General features: G+C 46.1%; 1 protein-coding gene and 1 pseudogene across 22 annotated transcripts in view; both read left to right on the top strand.

Moving 5' to 3' along the window:
• Positions 1–20,310, top strand: part of KALRN (kalirin RhoGEF kinase) — a 660,095-nt gene that overhangs the window by 84,126 nt on the left and 555,659 nt on the right. The gene's annotated exons all lie outside the window — the stretch shown is intronic.
• LOC144305440 (drebrin-like protein pseudogene) lies at positions 18,550–19,824 on the top strand (annotated as a pseudogene).

Here is a 20,310-nt window from a genome sequence, read left to right as displayed (position 1 = left end):
GATTGGTTTCCAGAAACAGACCCTGGTTCCAGGAATATTTCTCAGTGTGGAAGACAGGACTATCAACAAAGATGGGGATGCATTTTTAAAGATTAGTTCTATTTGCCAGGATATGGTCTATGGAGAAACAAATTTGGTGGCCTAGAACTCTTCTGTATCCAAATGAAGGGTATGGTGCAGATTTAACTTTCCGCGACTATGATGTTTTAAAATATCCTTATGGTACTGTTAGCTCAGTTGGCCTGGACACTGTATTCATGAAGGGAAGGCTGTGGCTCAGCTCTCATCCCTCCGTTAGACAGATAACTTCTCTCTGGCCACCGTTAGAGACTGCATTTCCCCTTCCGGCTGGTAGTCTCTCTGTAGCTTTTGATTAGTCATGCAAAGGCCAGCAAAAATAGTATAGACAGACAACAAAAATCTAGTTATCTACTGGAAAAAGAATCCAGAGAAAATGTCCTGTTGATAACAGTTTTATTGTGAGTTTTTAGACTTGGTTATGTACTTCTATGCGCCAGGAACTGTCTTAGGTGCTTATCTCAAATGTCACAATGGTATTGTCCCTATTTTACAGCTGAGAAAACTGAGACTTAAAAGAAGTTATGTGACTTGCCCAAGTCAATAAGCGTGTGTAATGGATTTCAACCTGGGTTTTCTTATTCTAAACCTCATGTTCTTTCCACTCCTCTATCTGGAAACTGTGATGAGAATACCTAGACCCTAGATGCCTGGAGCAAGAGTCAGATGTCGGACCATTCAGTGACATCTTGGGGTCTCCTCTGGCCGTCAAAGTATATTTGGCTATCACTGTAGGCCTCTTCTTGCTTTGAAGCAGAGTTATCTCTACCCCATTTGATGTCCAAGTTAACATCTGCTTGTTGCCAACTGGACCCCTGGAGACCTCTCTCTATCTTCCAGCCCCCAGCCCCCTGCCGAATTGGGGAAGTGACAGATGGAAGATCAAGTGGCAGATGGAAGATCAGATTTCAGACATTACAGGCTTCATTCTGACCTGCAACAGCTCAGAGGGAGAGGGGGGCGTACTGGCCAGTGTGTGGACAAGTTGAGCTGCTCCCCTGAGCTGGGGGTCTATACTGGGAATTTCTTTTATGGGAAAAGGAAAACAGTGGTGTTTTTTCCCTTGAGCACGTGGTAGAGAAAGAACCAGCAAAATAGCTGCAACATTTACTAAGAATCATCTCTGGGAAAGCCAGAATTGATGTGATGTACAAGGTGCTAGGAAAGTGCTGTCTGCCCCCAAACCTCTCTTACCTTGGCGGTGCCTCGGCACCCAGAATAGTTCATTCATTTTTTTGGGCTAATAAACCTCAGCTAATCCTTTAATGAGTATGAAAATAATGCACCCTGGTGTTAATTTAAGATTCCTTGGCTCCGGAAGAAGTAGAGGAACAGAGGCTGTGTTCGTGTGGGTGTGGGTGTGGAGTGGGGTGGGTGGTGTCTAGAGTGAATGGATGACTCAGACGTGGTGGGAGTGTTCTGGGACGGCTTCCTGGAGGAGAGAAACACTTCACATGGTGTGGTGGTAGAGGACTGTTCCTCCAGGAGCTATGGATCAGGGCATTCACCAAACTGCCCGACGTCAGTTGTTAGTTCCTCAGATAATGGAATTAGCTCTAGTAGTACAAGGTACAAAGCCACGATTAACTTATAAGCTTTTATAATTGCTTTTTGGAAGCCCTTCCTGCTTTGGCATAGTAAATCTTCTTCACAGTGCCAGGGATTTAAACTTTTTAGAAATGACATTTAGTTATTGTAAAAGGTAAGATCTCTTTGGATTTCAAGCTGCCTTGGGAACCTTCCTGCATCCTCTGAGGTGTCATCCAGGAAGCCTCCCTTGGGGTGGCATGGAGGGAGGCAGAGAAACGTGCCTTCCCTGAGAGTGGCTGCTACACTTTCTGGACCCAAGCAACATTCTGTGGGGATGCAGGAGACGCTTCCATCTGTGATCAGAGCCAGGTTTCAGGAAGGCCGATTGGTGAGCCCTCAGAGCTGGGACCAGGACAGGGGGACCACAGATGGTGGACGGCTCTGGCTGCCACTTGATGGGGGCTGCTCTTGGGGCCGGGGGGTGGGAGTGGTGTAGACTGCTCCCTGTGAAGGACACAGAGGAAGTTTTTCTTTAGATCTAGGGGGGTTTTAGCAACTGAGTGGAGGTTAAGCCTTCTCCGCAGGAGTTTCCTGAGGAGACTGGGAAGGTGGGTGTAAATATGAACAGTTTATAGGCGCAGCACATACACACACATACATGGAAACTCTCTGCCCCTGACACAGGTTCTGGATATTACTAAGGGTTCAGTACATCTATATGTAGGAGTGATAGAAACACTCATTTAGGCCACAGGTAAACAGGTTAGGCAGTGAGGCCTCTTCAGTTATTGAACTCTAATAAAAGTAAACAAATATCATTTCTCTAATTTTTAGGACTGTCTTATTTGAGCATTTATGATATACCAGGTGTGTCCTAACTACCAGAAATGGATCTTCTGCTATCATTCTTTGCACTTTGTAAAGCACTTCCATCATCTCATTTGAGTCTTCCAACAGCATATTTTCACATTATGTGAGTGGGGAATGCCCAGAAGTGGTGACATTGGAATCGGACCTCAGAGCTCTTTACTGCAGTTCCCATCTCCTGTTTACCGTCCCGCAGTGCCCAGCACTTTCTTACCACACCTTTTCCTGCAGAGTTTCTTGGGGTTTTGCGTCTGAGAGAGGTATCTGACTGAGCAGGATGAGCTTTGAGGATGTCCATGGGGTTGAGAACAAGGTGAGAGGGAGCAGAGAATACAGACTGATTGGCAGGGCCCTGGGGCATGTGTCAGGGGCCGTGTAAGCATGGCTCAGGCTCCTCCTTCAGAGGGAGCTGGAAAGGAAAAACTTCCCCTTTGGGGAAAAAAATGAGGCTATGCCAATGTCTCCGTATCTGTGAGACGACTGACGATTCAAAGACTCACTGATGAATGGACAGAAGTTTTCAGACCCAGGAAGATATTAAAATAAATATTTAATTGGAACAAATTATGCCGTGAATCATTAAGACAAACATAAATCTCATGAATAAGATTTCTCTTATTTCTCTGGATCTCGATGAAATATTTATTGAGGAAAATGAAGTCACCTCACTGCTTTGCATGACTAAATGTCATTGCTGACTTCCAGGAGCAGCTTCCTCAGGATCCATCGGGATCACGAGGATGGGGAAGGAGGCAGGAATTCTTATAGGCTGACCCCACACGAGGAGGAATCAGACTGCTCAGATCTGGAAGGACCAAAGCAAAGTCTAGCATTGTGTCTGGGCGTAGAAAAAGTGAATTTAATTTTTGGTCATTTAATGTTGATTTTGAAGGTCCTGGGATACTTTCTAATTTGGGGAATGGGGAGGATGGGTTTTAAGGTAAATGCCTTGAATTTCCAAATTTTCCTATGAGTATGTCTAGAACTTAGAACTCTCTGATTTGGGTTAATGCCCTTGTAGGTGACACACATGCATCCTGATGCCATTCCTGGTCTGGTAGCTGAGTGCGCTCTGTGAATGCTAATTATGTGCTCATTGGTAATATAGGTGGTAGGACTGTGGGGATTGGGAGAGTGTCATCTCCTCACTTGATCTTCCCTATGCTAATAAAGGATATCTCCCTGCAGAGGTTGGCTTCAGCCATTGACTTCTTTAGCTGTGGCATCCCTAAGGGTGATCAGAACAGAGCTCGCTATTCTTGGAGATGGATTTCAAGAGACTAAGCCCAAAGATAGCAATATGGGTTCATGGGGCAATGAGGATACCCTGGGTCACTGGCCTCTCTGGACAGGCTTTGGCTACAGCTGTACCCCTGACAGGGTGGGTGGGTGGGCCTGACTCCTGGGTTCATGATCTTTTGGCAGGCAGATCCTGTGTGGGTCACATGATGGATGTTTCCATGGGTGGTCTTGCTCTCCAAAGTCAGGTTTGCTGCTCCAATTTCATTCTGGTTTTTTTCTTGGAATGTACAGGTGGCTTATGTCAGTCCTCCTGGATGAAAGATGACTTTATTCCTTCCTCACAAACACAGTGCTCTACTCTGGGAGAAAGCTTAGCCAGCATGTTAGAGGGTTGCAGGTAACTAGAGCTGATTATATTGTTTTCCTTGGCCTTGGGCTTCCCATTTTCTAAATCTAGGGTATGATTAACAGGATTGGCATGGAAGGGGAACCCCCCACTGCTTGCAGAATTACTGAATTCAACTAAGTATGTACTGAGAATGAGCCATGTCCCAGCACTGGGGTAGATGCTCTAGAAGATACAGAAATGTTGACAGAGAGATTCTTGTCTTTTTTTTTTTTTTTAAGATTTTATTAATTTATTCATGAGAGACACAGAGAGGCAGAGACACACAGGCAGAGGGAGAAGCAGGCTCCTTTCCAGGGAGCCTGAAGTGGGACTTGATCCCAGGACTCCGGGATCACACCCTGAGCCAAAGACAGACGTTCAACAACTGAGCCACCCGAGCATCCCGAAATTCTTGTCTTTGAAGAAACTTACAAGCTAGATGGGGGGAAATTAAACATATATATACATATAAATATATGTATCATGTAATTCTATAACTGTTCATTCAGTGCTTATTTACTCAGCAATTTCTCTTAGCAGACCATGAAGAAATCAGAAATGCTTTTACCCCCAAGCTGCTTAAAAAAGACATGTTCATAATTATATTGTAAAGTGAAGGATAATAGGAGTTCCAGGAAAATGCTCTTTGTGAAAGACTATATTTAATACCAAGGTATAAATATTACTTCTATTAGTAGATCAGAGGATGGAGCCACCAGATAGGGATTTTGACTGTTTAGATTGTTCTACCCCCAGAAACTAGCACAGTGCCTGGTACATATGACGCTAAATAAATAAATGTTGAATGAATGAATTTTGCTAGGCTGGAGTGATCAGAGAAAGCCCTGTGGAAGACGTCCAGCTTTGAGTGAGATATTTAAAACATGATAGAATTTGGGTAGTACTGGGGTGGGCATTTCAGTTTTTCACAGGAAACCACTACCACCTCCACAGCACTCTGCTAGTGATTCCTCTTTCATGTTTATAAAATACTGTACAAGTCACTCATGAGCATTCAGCCATTTCTTACCTTCTTTAGCAGACCATTAGGGAAGGGTTGACTCTGGGACCCATGAACTTGATTGCATGACAAAGTGCAAGAAATAGTGATTTGTTTTTACTTGAAGCATTTCTATAGTTTAGAGATGCCTTTGAAGCCCCGTTGAATGAGGCTGTGGATTGAAATTCTCCAAAAGGCCATTAATTATTGAATTTGCTTTGTTGTAAAACAAAGGAGATACTTCTAGGTGTCAGCTGTTGGAAGATGTAGAGTTAGTATCACTGTAAGTGCTCCTAATCACAGACAGACCTGCTCACAGACACTCAGGGAAGAAGACAGGACACCGTCAGCACCCTGCTGCAGGGAGGATGGGCAATTAGTGGCTTCAGATGTCACATAGCATCCTCCTCTCTTTGGTCTCCCAAGTGCTTTCTGCTGGGCGATTGGAGATTTCGGTTGACTCTAAAAACAAGTCCCCATAAAAGAACTATGGGCTGTTAAGCTTGCCAAGTGGTGAAGTGAGTGGTGCCAGGGAGTTTGGCTGCAGTGGTTGTAATGGGAGTTCTGCTGATGATGGTGCTAAGGAGAAGGAGAAAAAATTTCTGGTGTCATGGGGATGACTTACTTCTGCGAAGTGGGACTAGATGTCCCAATGTGGCCTGTGTTGCTGGAGGAAGCTTGCCACTACTCTGCTGCTGCTATTGTGTCCTCAAATAGGCTTTGAGGGCTGGATCTGCTATCCTGTCTCATGTCTGGGAATACACGAAGCCAGGCTGTAGGATCCTTCCCAGTGGGCATCTCTGTGATGATGTGCATGGAAACTTGACTTCTGATCATACATGGTAAAGCTGGGGAGAGGGTCTGCATTTAGCACTGTGGGGACAAGAAGAGCATTCAGTGACATTTAAGCCAAATCTGTGCTGAGCCCGCAGAGAGGGCACAACCCTATTTCAGATGCTGGAAGTATAAGGAAGAGATACGGTCTTTGCACTGCTGCCAATGGAAGTAGCCTCTTTATGATTTATAAAAAGCTTTCACATATATTATCTCATTTGAAATCCACAATATTCTTTTGAGATAGGTAGGGCAATGATTATCCCCACCCTTTTCTGGATGAGGAAACTGAAGCTCAAGCAGGTTAAGAGATTTTGCCTAAGGTTGCCCAGCTAGCAGGAAGAAGCCAAGCCTTGAATCCAGTACCTCTTGCTTTGTTCTGTTATTTCATGTTGTCAGTTCCTACTCATGAGGATAGACAGATGTGCAGGAGATGAGTCAAAGCTGCTAATATTGTGAAGAGGGAGGCACAAGGTTAGAGCCAGTGTAGCGAGTAAGCCAGAGTTCCAGGAGCAGGTGACCTTGAGCTGTCATGTAAAGGAGAAGAAGCCGTGATTGTGGTGGGCCGAGGGATGCATGTTGTGCTCCTGGCAATGTTGGCAGACATTGGTATTCCCGTCCACTCTTCTTTATTCCTGGATGTGCAAGGGAGGCTGGGGGGAGTCAAGGGCACTGAGGGTCTGAATAATTGAAATCAGAGGAAACACAAACATCTCTTTTTAACATAATCCCCTTTTCCTAGAAATGTTTTCAGCGTACTGCTCACAAACAGCAAAATGCCTTGGAATGGGTTCCTTCCACTCTTTCTTTGCTTTTGATTCCCCTGCAAGCAGGGAGATACTTAGGAGGAGAGCAAAGATGTCAAGAATCTGGAAGACCCGCAATTAAGCCATCAGCCTCTCTGGTTGTAGGACCAGGCTGTGCTGATCAGGTATTTCCTGAAGCTATGGTGGCCCCATCTTGCTTGGGCCCTGACTATGTAAGGGAGGTGTGGAGAAAAAGGAGATAACTCATCAGCTTGTACCACGAAACCCAACATCTCATCTGCCAGTGCTCCCTGTTGACTCCAGGGTACCCTTTCGTGACATCTCTTCTGCCTTCATGGCTTACCGTGATGTTTACTGTAGAAAGATTGAATAAAAGAGGATTATGGTTTGGGGAATTCCGGGCTAAGAGTTAAGAGAGACTTCCTTACCTTTGCCAGGCCTCAAATGAATGATTCTCTTCTCTCTTTTTAAATAAATCATAAGTGAAAATTTCTGCACTTGAAAAGACAGACATCAGAAGGATTTTTCAGTAAGGCACTGTTATTTTTTATTCAAAATTATGTTTGAAAATAATCCAGTATTGCGCAAACTGTTTTACCGGGCATTGTTTGTGAGGTTTCTCTCGCTCCGATGTGTGAGCAAATGTTTGAGAGCCCTTCCTGCCTCCTGCGACTGCTCCATCTTAAGAAAGGTGGGCACTGCATGTCTGTCTGTAGTCTCAGGACATCACCTGGCCACTCCTCTCCTTTGTGGTGCTTTACTTCCCTGCTTTAAGCTCAAGACGGTGGACAGCAGTGACATCCAGTCACAACTTCCCGTTTTACTTTGTGGTCACAGAGCCAGATTCTCCCAAGAGAGATTAACACAAAGTTAAATGCTTGCAAGAATTTCTTATGATGTAACACAGGATGTAAAGGCTATTCCCTTGCTATAACTTAGGTAAAGTTTCTCATGGAAATGGAATGGCCCAGACCCTGCTGTACCATGCTCTCCAAGTGACAGTTTCATCAAGTCCATATGTTCGCAGATGAAGGGAGTGTTGTCACATGGCAAAGAGCCAAGAAAGCCCCTGACCCACTTCCATAGAATTGTCCAAGAGTACCTGGCACTTTCCACCCCTCAATTATTCCCATCGATTGTGAACAGATGGGTACAATACTCTTTAAGTCAGAGTAAAGTGACTTGTATTTGGCTGTTATCCAAGCAAAATGAAAGAAGAAGGTGCTGTTGTCTGTCTGGCCTAGGTACAATATAGGATCTGCAAAATAATGACCCCTGGTTTGATAATGACAAAGTTCAAGTCTGCCAGGATGGTGCTTTTATGGCGGCAGCTCAGAGACCATCATTCACAAATTTCAAATTGGTTACAGATTTGTGGGTTAGACTTGCCTTGTTGTTGGCTTCCCGTAATTTCAAACTCTGTGGACTCCATGTTGCATCAACTTGTGAAATATCTGGTAATATTTTTACTTTTCAGTTTGATCCAGGTTAGGACTATCCGCCAACATAGGAAGGTCTCAATTTACTCTATTTCTGAGAATAATAAGCATAAAGCATAAAGTGTTCCTGACACAATCATCCTGGGTGATTTTTCTAGTCCTCTTCTGCATAGTGAGGTTTTTAGGTCCTACAGTCTAATATTCATTGTAGTAAACTAGACTAACTTGCCATTCCGGGTCACTTCCTTCCCAATCTGATTCCAAACTTTCCTCTTGGAGAAAGTCTACTTTGCTTGACTCTATTCGCTTGTGACCACAAGTTCTAGACTAGTACAATATTCGTTATGGATGAGGTCGCAGAGTCTTTTGAGTCTAACTTCCACTTGAGGCAGAAATCGCCTCTGGACGGTCCCTGACTGGTGATGATCCATATCTTCTGTGACAAAGTGCTCGGGACTCCACAAGACAACTCATTTTATTACTGGACAGATCTAATTGTTAGTAAATTATTTTATGTAATGGAAACCTGACTTTGTCTAATTTAGGCATGTTGATCTTAGGTCAGCCCTCTTGAGTAATACAGAGCTATATAATTTCATTCGTGCTTGAAGTCATTCGGGTAATTGAGGACAGCAGTTTTTATTACGACACAGTCTATTTGGCAATGCTTTAGACTTTTTGATTGATCCTTGTGTCCTTAATTTTGTTTTCTTTCTCTTATGCTTCCCTTATTACTGTTATCCGACAGTTTTATAGGCACAACCTGTCTGTTATTTTGTGTTCCTTAAGAATTTATCCTTTTGGGTTTGGATGTGGAGAAAGGGGAAGGGGAACCTCCATGCATGATTGATGGGAATGCAAACTGGTGCAGTCACTGTGGAAAACAGTATGGAGTTTCCTTTAAAAAGTTAAAAATAGAAGTAGCCTACGATACAGCAATGCACTACTAGGTATTTACCCAAATAATACAAAGATACAGATTCAAAGAGGTACATGCATCCTGATGTTTTTAGCAGCAGTATCAACAAGAGCCAAACTATGGAAATGATAACATATGTCCATCAACTGATGGGTGGATAAAGAAGATGTGGTGTATATATTCAATGGAATATTACTCAGCCATCAAAAAGAACGAAACCTTGCCATTTGCAACAACATGGATGGATCTGGAGTATATTACACTAAGTGAAGTAAGAGAAAGACAATTACTATATGATTTCATTCATATGTGGAATTTAAGAAACAAAGCAATCGGGCAAAAGGAAAAAAGAGAGAGAGGCAAACCAAGAAAAAGACTCTTAATTATAGAGAATAAACTGATGGTTACCAGAGAGGAGGTGGGGGGATGAATTAAGTAGGTGGTGAGGACTAAGGAGTCCACTTGCTATGATGAGCACTGGCTGATGTATGTAAGTGTTGAATCACTATATTGTACGCCTGAAACTAATATTATACTGTATATTAACTGGAATTTAAATAAAACCTTAAAAAAGAGTTTATGCCTTTGATGTATGTAATGTTTTAAATTACTCATTTATTTTCTTGTTTCATGTATTCCCTCCATGAATATTTAGTTAAATCTTTTTGTACGTGTGCAGGTCTCTGGTAAGTGCTAGGAAGACAGCAATGAATAAGGCCAACTCTCTGCCCTCATGAAACACTTATTGGTGTATGTCCCTCTGACTTTTGTCAAATCGTTCGTTATACCTATAGTCAAATTTGTCAGCGGAAAAAGATCAGTTAATGATCAGAGAAAACCAGAAGATTGGAATGTTGAGAAATACATGCTTTCAACTAATGTTTGTTTGGTGGCTACTCCTTGCCCCTCTTTCCACCATTTACTTTTTATATGTTAAAAAATATTTGTCTCTGGGATGCCTGGGTGGCCCAGTGGTTGGGCATCTGCCTTAGGCTCGGGGCATGATCCCAGTCTGGGGGTTGAGTCCCGCATCGGGCTCCCTGCGAGGAGCCTGCTTCTCCCTCTGCCTGTGTCTCTGCCTCTCTCTCTGTGTCTCTCATGAATGAATAAAGAAAATCTTTAAAAAAATAAAAAAATTTAAAAAAGATATTTGTCTCCAAAGAAGATGTGTTTCCTGCAAAGGTTAATGATGAGGACAGAAGCCTGAGGGGAAATGTACTTTTGGGCTAAAAATGGAGGTGTTGCCCAATCCCATTGTATTGATTGGCCATTTGAAAATAGTAGTTTTACTACCAGAAGAAAGGTATTCCTTATGAATTGACAGTATAAGGAAAACCAAATGAAAATTTAAATCAAGTGACAAGAAGTCAGTGGCCCCTCAGGATGGAATGAGACTTTAGATTTCTGAGCAATATTGATTTCAGCCCCAAGAAGATACATGGAGAAAAAGTAAGAGGGGAGCATTGTGATCTAAGAACTGTGTCTTCATGTGGATGGCCCTGGTATTATGCCCCTACTCGGATGTGCTCTCTGCCTTCTTCAACTGGCTCCAAAGGCTTCTGGGTCTAGAGTCACCTCATGGGTCTGACGCTCCTATGCCTGTTCCTAGTCCCATCCCCCACTCTCCAAGGCTAGCTGCCCTGTCAACATGGTTACCCTGCTGCACAGGGACAGAATCAGCTTTTCAATCCAGAAAAGCCATGGAGTTGGCCCTCCATCATTTGCACTTGACATCTAGAGAGCCAATCCAGAAACTATGAATTGAGGGCTGTAGAATGCTGATGAGCAAAATTGTGCATAGCCTCATCTGTCTGCTTATGTGAGAGAGTTTTTAAGAAAGTCCCTAAAATTCTCAGTCACTGTGCTCTGACAGCTTTTGTTTTAATAAGAGAATCAGGCCATACTCAGGAGTGGTAGCCGAATCATGTCCCAGCAGCCTAGTGGTGTGGAAAGCCACTTAGATAGGCTTGTCCTTTTTTACAGACTCTACTGGTCCCGTGTTTCTTCTTACTCTTGTCCTTTGTTCTATTAGAGAGCAAAGCACTCTCCACCAGTGCTCCACTGTTCTGCCTTAAGTCTAACTTGATTTAAGGACCAGTTTGAGACTCATCCACTCTTTGCCTGTACATACCAGTCCATAGAGACTCCATCTTACATTTAGTGATCACCATAGGTCTGTTCTTTAAGTGTGATATATTTTGTTAGATTGGGGAATAGGTCTTGTCTTGGGCACTGCATTTGGTGGTAAAGTGTGGACTGGAGAGCATGCTCTGCCTCCATCAGTTGGCAATGGCATCAAGAGAAAGTAGCTGGAGAGAAGGAAGGTGGTGGTGGGCAGAGGTCAGGGAAGGAAGGGATAAGGTGGAGCCTGACTTAGTCCCAAGAGAAAACTAGACGTTATAGTCATCACCTTTGGTCACTCGTTTCCTCTATCACCATGGCCCTATGTGCAGTTGTGCAGGACTATTTCCCTCTTCCATTTTCATTTCCTTAAGACTTGCTTTCACCAAAAGCAAGGGCCAAGGCTTGCTTTGTTTGTTTTAGCCTCATTTTATCTTGAAACAGGTTGGCTGGGTAAAGTGAGAGCAAGAAGGCAGGTGACAACCCTAGGGCCCTGCCCCCTCAAGGAAAGCCTTGTTGGATTTTGTGTGTGTGCCTGTGACTTCTAGAATGCCTAGCTCAGTAACCTAAAATATGTGCTTTATAAGTGTGCGTTGATTGTTTGAGTAACGTTTTCCAAGCTACATAAAAACAAATGAAAAGAGCAATAACTCATTTATTTATGGGGCAACCTTCACCATTCAGAAGTTACAAATAGCCTTATAGCAGCAAAGAAGCCCATGCATACTAAGACTTATGATTGTGTGCAAATTCAAGTTCCTGATTGGGCCATCTTGAATATTTCTTAGAACAGAGATTAAAGGGAGATGCTATGGCTTGGTGATACAGTAATGATGTCTCTCCAGGAAGGAGGAAACAGTGAAATCCCTCGATATTTGACAGAGGGGCAGATATCTCTCCATACATCTCAGTACGGCCCGGCGAGGGTTAAGTGGTTTACTGTGTTCAAGTAAAATTGTTAGAATTTTTTAAAAAGTGACTTGGGGACTAAAGTCAGTTGTCTGGAAATCTACCTGGGATGCCTTGTTTTCCAGAGAGAATTTATTTTTATTTTATTTTATTTTATTTTTTATCCAGAGAGAATTTAAAGAAGACTCTTTGCCAGTAATACCAAGTGTTGGTAAGGGTGTGGCGCTCCTGGAACTCTCTTTGCCAAGGGAAGAGCTGAACACTGGTGCAATCGCTTTGAAAGAATTTAGGTGGTATCTATTATGCATACTCCCATGACCCTACGATTCTGCACCTGGATATCCTCAACAGATATGAGGCTTTATCTTCATTAAAATATGTACAAGAACATTCATATCAGTTTCAGTCGTAAGAGTCCCAAACTGGAAACAACCAGAATACTTCTACAAGCAGTAGAATAGATAAATACATTGTGGTGTATTGATGCAGCAGGGTGTCATCCAGCCAGGAGAAAGAGCCTACTATTGGCATACCAGCAGCATGGAGAAATCTTACAAACAGAATGTGCAGCAAGCAAGCCACATAAAGCATATATCCTACACTCATTTATATGAAGTTTAGGAACAAGCGAAACCTGGTGTGTGGGGTAGAGGTCAGATAAGATCATTCTGGATTGGAACTGGGTGTGAGGGAACCTTTGGGTAGTTGTAAATGCTCTACATCACCATCTGGATGGTGGGTACACCAAGGCATACATATGCAAAGATTTACCCAGCTCTTCCCTTGTGCTTTGCACACTTTACTGTGTTCAAGTTATACTTTGATAGAAAAGAAAAGAAAAAGAAAGAAAAAGGAGGCATTGCTGAAGTATGACTGAGCGGTTTGCTCCTGTGTCTTCTGTTTGTCTGCTGGTTATCTTATGGCTCTTGCTTCTGAAGCTTCTTGTGAAATTTTTTTAAATTTTTAAATTTTATTTATTTATTTATTTATTTATTTATTTATTTGAGAGTGAGCATGCTGTGAGCAAGTGGCGGGACGGGGTGGGGGGGTTGGAGAGGGAGAGAGAGAATCTTAAGTAAGCTCTAGCCCCAGCACAGAGCCCAGTGCGGGGCTGGATCTCACGACCCTCAGATCGTGACCTGGGCTGCAATTAAGAGTTGGATGTTTAGCCCACTGAGCCACCCAGGTGCCCCCGTGTCTTGTGAATTGTAGCTTTTTACTCCTGCTCTCAATTTCCTCAGGAAAGAGCTCAGGTCTGGAAGTCAGGAGGCTTCTGTTATAGTCTCTCTACCCCTCTTGCCAGCTGTTTACTTCTGGGTACGTTCTCCAGGGAAGTCTACGAAATAGGCATTTCAATCGCTCCGTCACCTTTAACCTCCAGGATTTGGTGAACATCATGTTAGGTACAATATGTTGAAGAGTTTTAGGAAAAATCAAGAGTCACCCAGATACCAAGATGATCGTTATACTTGAACTTGAGGAAATCTATACCAGCTACTGATTTGAATCCTATGAAGTGCTGCCGTCAAAGACCGTGTTGTGACTTCAGATAATTGGGCAGTGATTTATGAATCATTTTGGTACGTAGCCGAGGGCAGTCAGTAGCACACGTAAGGGTGACTCGTGTGTAGGGAAGTACGGCGATTACAGAAACAGCCAGTGCCATGAGATCTGAGGTCCAGGGGTCACTCTGGTCAGCGTCAGGGGTTCAGGATGATGGTTCTTTTTCAGGTGAAGCCTTTGGACTCAGGTGGCTAAGTGAACAGTGCTCTGCTTGGACCATCTTGGTCTAGTTCCTGCTCTTGTACCAAATGGCTTTGTGATATGAGGCAGTCACTTCACTTCTCTGGGCCTTAGTTTTCTCATCTGTACAACGGGGTGCTAGATACCTTGGGTTCTTCTCAGCTTTAATTTTGTATGTTTGTTCCTCACATAGCTGACTCTCAGTTGTTCCTGTACCTGTATTATGTGGTCAGTCTTAAATCCTGAACTGACTTTCTCGTTTCATGTGGCTGTTTTCTACCATTCCTAGTCTTTGTGCTCAGGAAAGGCAGATGCATTCTTGAACAAATAGATCCTTCATAATTCTGCTGTGAAAAGTCATGTTGCCTCCTAACAATAATGCCTATTATTCTGGATTATTGATTATCCATCATGTTGATTACCCAGTATCTCTTTCCACCATTAGTACAGATGACTAAGAGCCGCTGAATGACACAACTATTTCCCCGTGCCCCCTGCCTCCCTCTGCTCCGTTGGAGTCCCAGCCTGGCATGCATTGATGAGCAAACCTAAACATTGGTCATGTTCTGGTCTTGGCCATGTTTTTCTAAGGGTTGGCGGGGCGGGGGGACGGGGGGGGGTGCAGCTCCATCAGTGCTTCCAAGGCCTGGGCTCTGGCACCTGAGCCAGAGACAATATTGGTGTGAGGAGGAAAAAGCCAGAGGGGAGAAAGCTGCCGGAGCTGGGGAGATGAGCACCGAGGTGCAGCACGACACACTTGTGGGCTGCATGCCCGGCCTGAGCTTTTGAAGGCTGAATGGAAATGCAGAGCCAAGGAGAAAATATCTCATTCTCCTCAGGCCAGCCTGGGCAGAGGTCTGATTTTGCACATGGCAGGACTTGGGGAAGGAAGAAGAGGGCTGCTGGGTCCAGGAGAGGGTGCCTTGCAGGGTCTGCGAAGGAATCGGCCCTAGAGTTACTGCTCGGGGAACTAGAGAAAAGCTGTGTGGCACCTTTATTGTTCCTGTTCCTTCAAGACCATTTCTGCAGGGATTTTTCTTCCTATCTCATGTTCCAGATTCTTCTGTGGGGGTTCTGTGAGTCAGGGGCAGGAAACTAGGCCAGGCTTTGGCCTCTGAAGATACTGTTTCTCCCCTGGCAGCCCCCACCTCTTTAGAGAATAGTCCTGGTTCCTGCTTTTGGGGGTGTCTCTGCCCTTTTCTCTGAAGCCTTATCCCTTCTTCTCTCTGTGACCCATCTGCCACTCCCTTAGTTGGTGTGGAAGTTTGCTTTCTGAAGCTCCTCAGAGATGATGGCTTACTGACCCCTTCCCTGCCCACTCCCACCCAAAGTGGCACTCTCTTCAAAGCAGGCCCCCGGAGGGGGCCGAGGCCAGGGATGCCACCTATGATCAAACCCTGTGGGCTCTGCATCCTGGGAACTGTCCTCCAGTGTGGTGCTGCAGATTTCTTTCTTTTCTTTTTTCTTTTTTTTCTCTTTACTTCTGAACTATTCTTAATGGTGACAAAACCCTGTTCTTTGAATGTTAATTTGATTTTTGGAAACAGCCCAGCTTCACTGGGGGAAATCTAGGAAAAGAAGGAATCAAATCTGGGCAAGCTGAGTGATAGTGGTTTTAGTCTTCAAAACAAAACAAAAAAACAAAACCCAAAAACAAAAAGCCAAGGTTTGCCTCCAAAGTAATGACAGTTTTGTTTATTGTTTATTTTAAAATGACAGCAAAGGTTGTTCTCAACAGGAGACCAAAAATGTTTTCTGGGATAAGCACAGAGTCCAAGGAGGCAGCTACAAGGAAGTCCCATTTCTCTGCTCAATTTGGGAGGGTCGTGGGTTGCTTGTGTGTCTGCAGCATCATAGGGGACCCAGGGCACTCTCTGTGACTGCCCACCCACTCCTGTGCCTTGTGGGGAGGGAGGGGGTGGATGAATTTGGGGTTATTGCCAAATCCCCTATAAACCTGAATTCAGATGTTGCTGGGAAGAGAGGTTGAATAACGAGAGGATCTGCATCAGGGAGGACCGCCTGATGGGTAGAGAGCTCACCCCGAGCCAGTGGACCTGCCTGGAAGCACAGGCAAAAAGAGCTTGAGAAGAGTGGGAATAGGACAATGTGTTCCTTGTGTAATTCAAATGGCCTTTGTAAAGTTGTTTTAAAGAGCTGTTCTTTGAAAGAGTTGAGGATGTTAGAGCTGGAGTCTGAGCTATGAGCAGCCCTCTGGGGACAGACTGGTTCCCAAAGATTCAGGCTGTTTTTCAGAACAGTGACTAAAGGCACTGGGGACATCTAGATGGCTGCTGGAGAGAACTCTTGCTGTGAGTCCTTTTCCTTCGTGGCTGGGGTTCTCAATGATGAACCCACGTAGGGGACATTCTAAATATATCGGTCTAGTTGCCGAGCTCAGAGTCAGCAAGGGGTCTGGTCTGGGGGAAGGGAGAGAACTGATGCAGACTGAGCATCAGCATCAGCATGATCCCCATTTTACAGATGGGAAAACAGGTGCATATAGTGAAGCCACTTCCTCTGATCTCTTCGCTGCCTTCTCCCTTCTCATTGTACACTTGTTCAATCTTTGCACTCTGCACATTGCATTATGGCTATTTGTGTACTTCTAGAGATCCTAATGGACTTGGTCTGGGATGGGACCAGGCTTTGGTATTATTTTAAAAGCTCCCCAGATGATTTTAATGTGTAGCTAGTGACAAGAACCTCTGGTCTAGATTGTATGCTTCCCATTTTTGTGTAGCCGAGGGTCTAGATTCGTGGTCCTCAAAGTGGAGTATGTATCAGAATCAGTTGGAGAGTCTGTTAAAACATGTTGCTGGCCCCACTCTCCGAGTTTGTGGTTGGGAAACTAAATGCCACTGAATGACATAACTATTTCCCTGTACCCCCCTCCCCCCCGCCTCCCTCTGCTCCGTTGGAGTCCCAGCCTGGCACCCATTGATGAGCAAAGCTGAACATTGGTCATGTTCTGGCTTTGGCCATGTTTTCCTAAGGGTTATGAGGGCAGCTCCATCAGTGGGGTTGGCCCAGGAATTTGCATTTCTAAAGTTTCTAGGTATCTCTGCTGCTGCTGCTGGTCCCTCATCCCTTGGAACAAAAATAGGCACTCAGTAGATGCTGATTAAATCAAGCACATCACCGAATTGTCCAAGGATTTGAGCCCTGCTTGCCTGGTAGCAAAGCCCACCCTCTTACCATGATTCTAGGCCTGGGAGGGAGCCTGGGAGGACAAATGGGGTGGCCTTGATATCTACTTAACCTCTGGGAGGAAGATAGAAATCATTGGTCTTTATTTTATTTTTTTTTTTACTCATTGGTCTTTAGAGTTTCCTCACGGGGAAGAACAATACCAGTTTCCTGCCAGGAAACATACTAGCTGTTGCATATTTAGAAATTCTGAGTGGAGGTTTAGGGAATCTAAGAGGTCCTAGACTCCTAACCCAGGACACAGACTGCTGGTGCCAGGTGTGGCCTGACAGAGGATGGCCACAGATGTCCATGTCCCAGAGCGTGTGCTATGAAGCTGGTGATGCTGCTTTAACGTTACCCCTTGTTTGTGCCCCACAGGACATTTAGGAAATGGTTTAGCGATGTCAGAGGTTGGGGAGTGGGGTCCTGAGTCATGTTGAATAGGGGAAAGGTCCGATAAGGGGGAGCAGCTGTGACAGTTTGGATAACTGGCGTTGGAAAGGAAGCTCCAGGACAGAGCAAGAATGTGTGTTTAGAAGGCGAGGAGGAGAGCTGTGCTGGCAAATGCAGCAGAGGATGTGGAGGTTTCCATTCTCCTTCTGGAGGGATGTCTTGGACACCTGGAGACTCAAGTAGCCAGGTTTTGTTGAAAAATGAATGATTTTTAAAAATGCACCCAAAACAAGTTTTCACTTAAGTGCCTGCTGTGTGCACAGCACTGTTCTAGATGCTATGTGGGGCCACCAAAGAAAATAAATGATAAAATGCAGAGTATGATGTATCCCATAATTGGTGCTGACAGGTCTTCGAGAGTTGGGGGAAGAATCCTTTGGGTTGTGTGGCTGGGGAAGGCTTTGGGAAGGCCGAACCCAGTGGTTCTGCGGGCTGAGTGAGTGTGAGATGGGCAGGGATAATGGGCTGAGTGATGTTGGGGTATGGCTCCTAGTGTGTGGGTAGCTCAGGTTAGGTTCAGTGGATATTTGTGGGGAGCGATGGTGAGGATGGGGATGGAAAGGGGAAATGAATGTAAGATACTTGTTCTGGATTGTTGTTTTATCCCTCCCTCAGAGCACGAGAACGAGGACTGTTGGGGACCCCTGCCTCTGGCAGTAGGGCTGCTGGTACTGACTACTTCTTAGAAGAGTGTCTCTGAGGAGTCCTCACACATAAAATTTCATTTTGCTTTTTTTTTGTTTGTTTGTCTTTTCTTTTCTGGAAATACTGGAGGTTGGAAGGAGGAGAGGAAAGCTCTCCTCCGCTACTTTTTACAGATGGGAGGATTGGGATCTAGGGAAGGGAATGGGCTAAAATTGATGCTGTGGGTGTGGGTTGGATGCAGAGGATGGCTGAATGGACATCTGCTTAGGGCAGGGGTAGGAGGGCATGGTCTTCCCCAAACAGCACTGGGACATGGTTGCTTGATCCTAGCATTCATTGTCTTTTGTGCAGTTTGTGCTTTTGTGGGTCTGGGAGGAAGTGTGGAAAATGCGAGAGGTCAGGGTAATGGTGACGCAGGGACCATGGGGCTGGCTGTGGCTGTGAACCTGAGCCAGAACGGGCAGGCGCTGCAGGAGGCCTGCATAGGAGTGGCCACTGAGAAGTTCCCAGCTGACTGGGCTCCCTACCTATGAGGGTAACGGCAGAGACATCTGTGTGGCCGGCACTGGGGAGGGTGCCTGGGGGAGATGGAGGAGGAGCTCAATGGCGGGAAGGTGATGGACGCCTTCTGGAGGATCTCAAGTGTGAAGGATCCCAAGTCCGGCCTGCCCAAGCTTGTCCTCGTCAACGGGGCAGGTGAGGGTGTCAACGATGTGTGGAAGGGAGTGTGCACCAACCATGTCAGCATGCTGGCCAGCTTTCTGAAGGGGCCCGTGTGACTGGATGTGAGGACCGAGGAGCACATGGAGCCTGAGTGCATCAGGCATCAGGTGGAAGGTGGCCAGGGCCTCAGGTGCCAACTCTGCCTTCCACAGGGAGAGCAGCCGTTTCTAGGACATGGGCCCCTCGTGGACTCTGTGTACCAGAAGACCGGTGCCACATCTGAGATCGGAAGGGTTGGCAGAGACAACTTCTAGGCCAAAGCAGGGAAGGAGGAGGAGAATGACTGGCTGGGGGAGACGCAGTGGGCAGAGGAGGAGCGGCAGCTGCAGGAGGAGCACCGAGAGCAGGGGCCGCGTGAGGTCTCCTGCCTGGAGCAGTGCTGTTGGGAGGAGCAGGGCAGCGAGGTGGACCCCAGAGGCAATGTGAGCAGCAGGATGTGGTTTCAAGGGGCAGAGAGGAGCAGGGGCCCGTCAGTAGCTAACACAAGCACTGGGGATTTCCAAGCAGAAGGAGAGGGCCGCGTCCACCACATCTGTCCCTAGTCCCCAGCCAGGCAAACCGAGGAGTCCTTTCCTGCAGAGGCAGCTCACCCAAGCAGAGACTCACCTCAGCAAGCGCTGGCCCAAGTCTCCTCAAGGCCCGGGGCAGATGCGTTAGGAGCCGGCGCCCAGCACCCGGCTGTGTCTGGCACAGATGGAAGAGGAGGCCGCGTGTGCGGAGCTCCCAGAGCAGGACACTCCACGCGGGGGCCTGATGCTGCCGCCGTGAGGTGCGGGCCCTGCACACGTGGCCCACTGCCTGGGGCCGAGTGGGGACAGGCCGTGTGCTTGGACCCTGTCGAGAACGTGGAGATCCCCTTCCACTCCGAGAGCCTCATCAGTGGCGTTGAGGTAACGGAGGAGGGCTGGTGGCCTGGCTCCAGGCCAGGTAGCCCCTTTGGCGTGTTTTCTGCCCAACGCCGTGGAGCTCACTGAACGAGGCCCTTCCGCTGCTGGCTGCGCGAGGGCCATCCTTCCCTTTCCTACCCAGACGGGCTTTACTTCTTGCTTGGAGAGGTGGTGTGCACGGCATTCGAGCCAGGAGTGGGAGCCCCCCTCTCCCTGCCAAAGAAGACAAGCCCTTGGGCTCCCTCAGAGTTGGGTGGCTCAGCCTCTGTCACTGTAAATGCAGGAATGGCCTGGTGAGTCCTAAACATGTTTCTGGGAGCTCCCAGGCCCTCCCAACCAGCCTGGCCTTTGACCCCAACAGAGGACCTTGAGCCAAGCCCTGCCCAGGGCCAGCCCCTCAGTGACCTCTGCCTGAGGAGAAAGGCACCGCCAAGCTGGGTGGTCGGGGCAGGGGCATTTGCCTTTTCTTTCTTTTCCTCTTGGCTCTGAAGTGTGTTGGCTGTGGCTGTTAGTGACCCTGGGGAACAGTGGGCTTAGCAGAGTTGGTGACCGAAGGCGGACTGGGTCAGGACA

This window comes from Canis aureus, chromosome 35 (genome assembly GCF_053574225.1).
Source record: "Canis aureus isolate CA01 chromosome 35, VMU_Caureus_v.1.0, whole genome shotgun sequence".
In the NCBI taxonomy this organism is placed as follows: domain Eukaryota; kingdom Metazoa; phylum Chordata; class Mammalia; order Carnivora; family Canidae; genus Canis; species Canis aureus.
The sequence above is the reverse complement of the archived record's forward strand: the minus strand, read 5'-3'. Positions and strand labels throughout refer to the sequence as shown.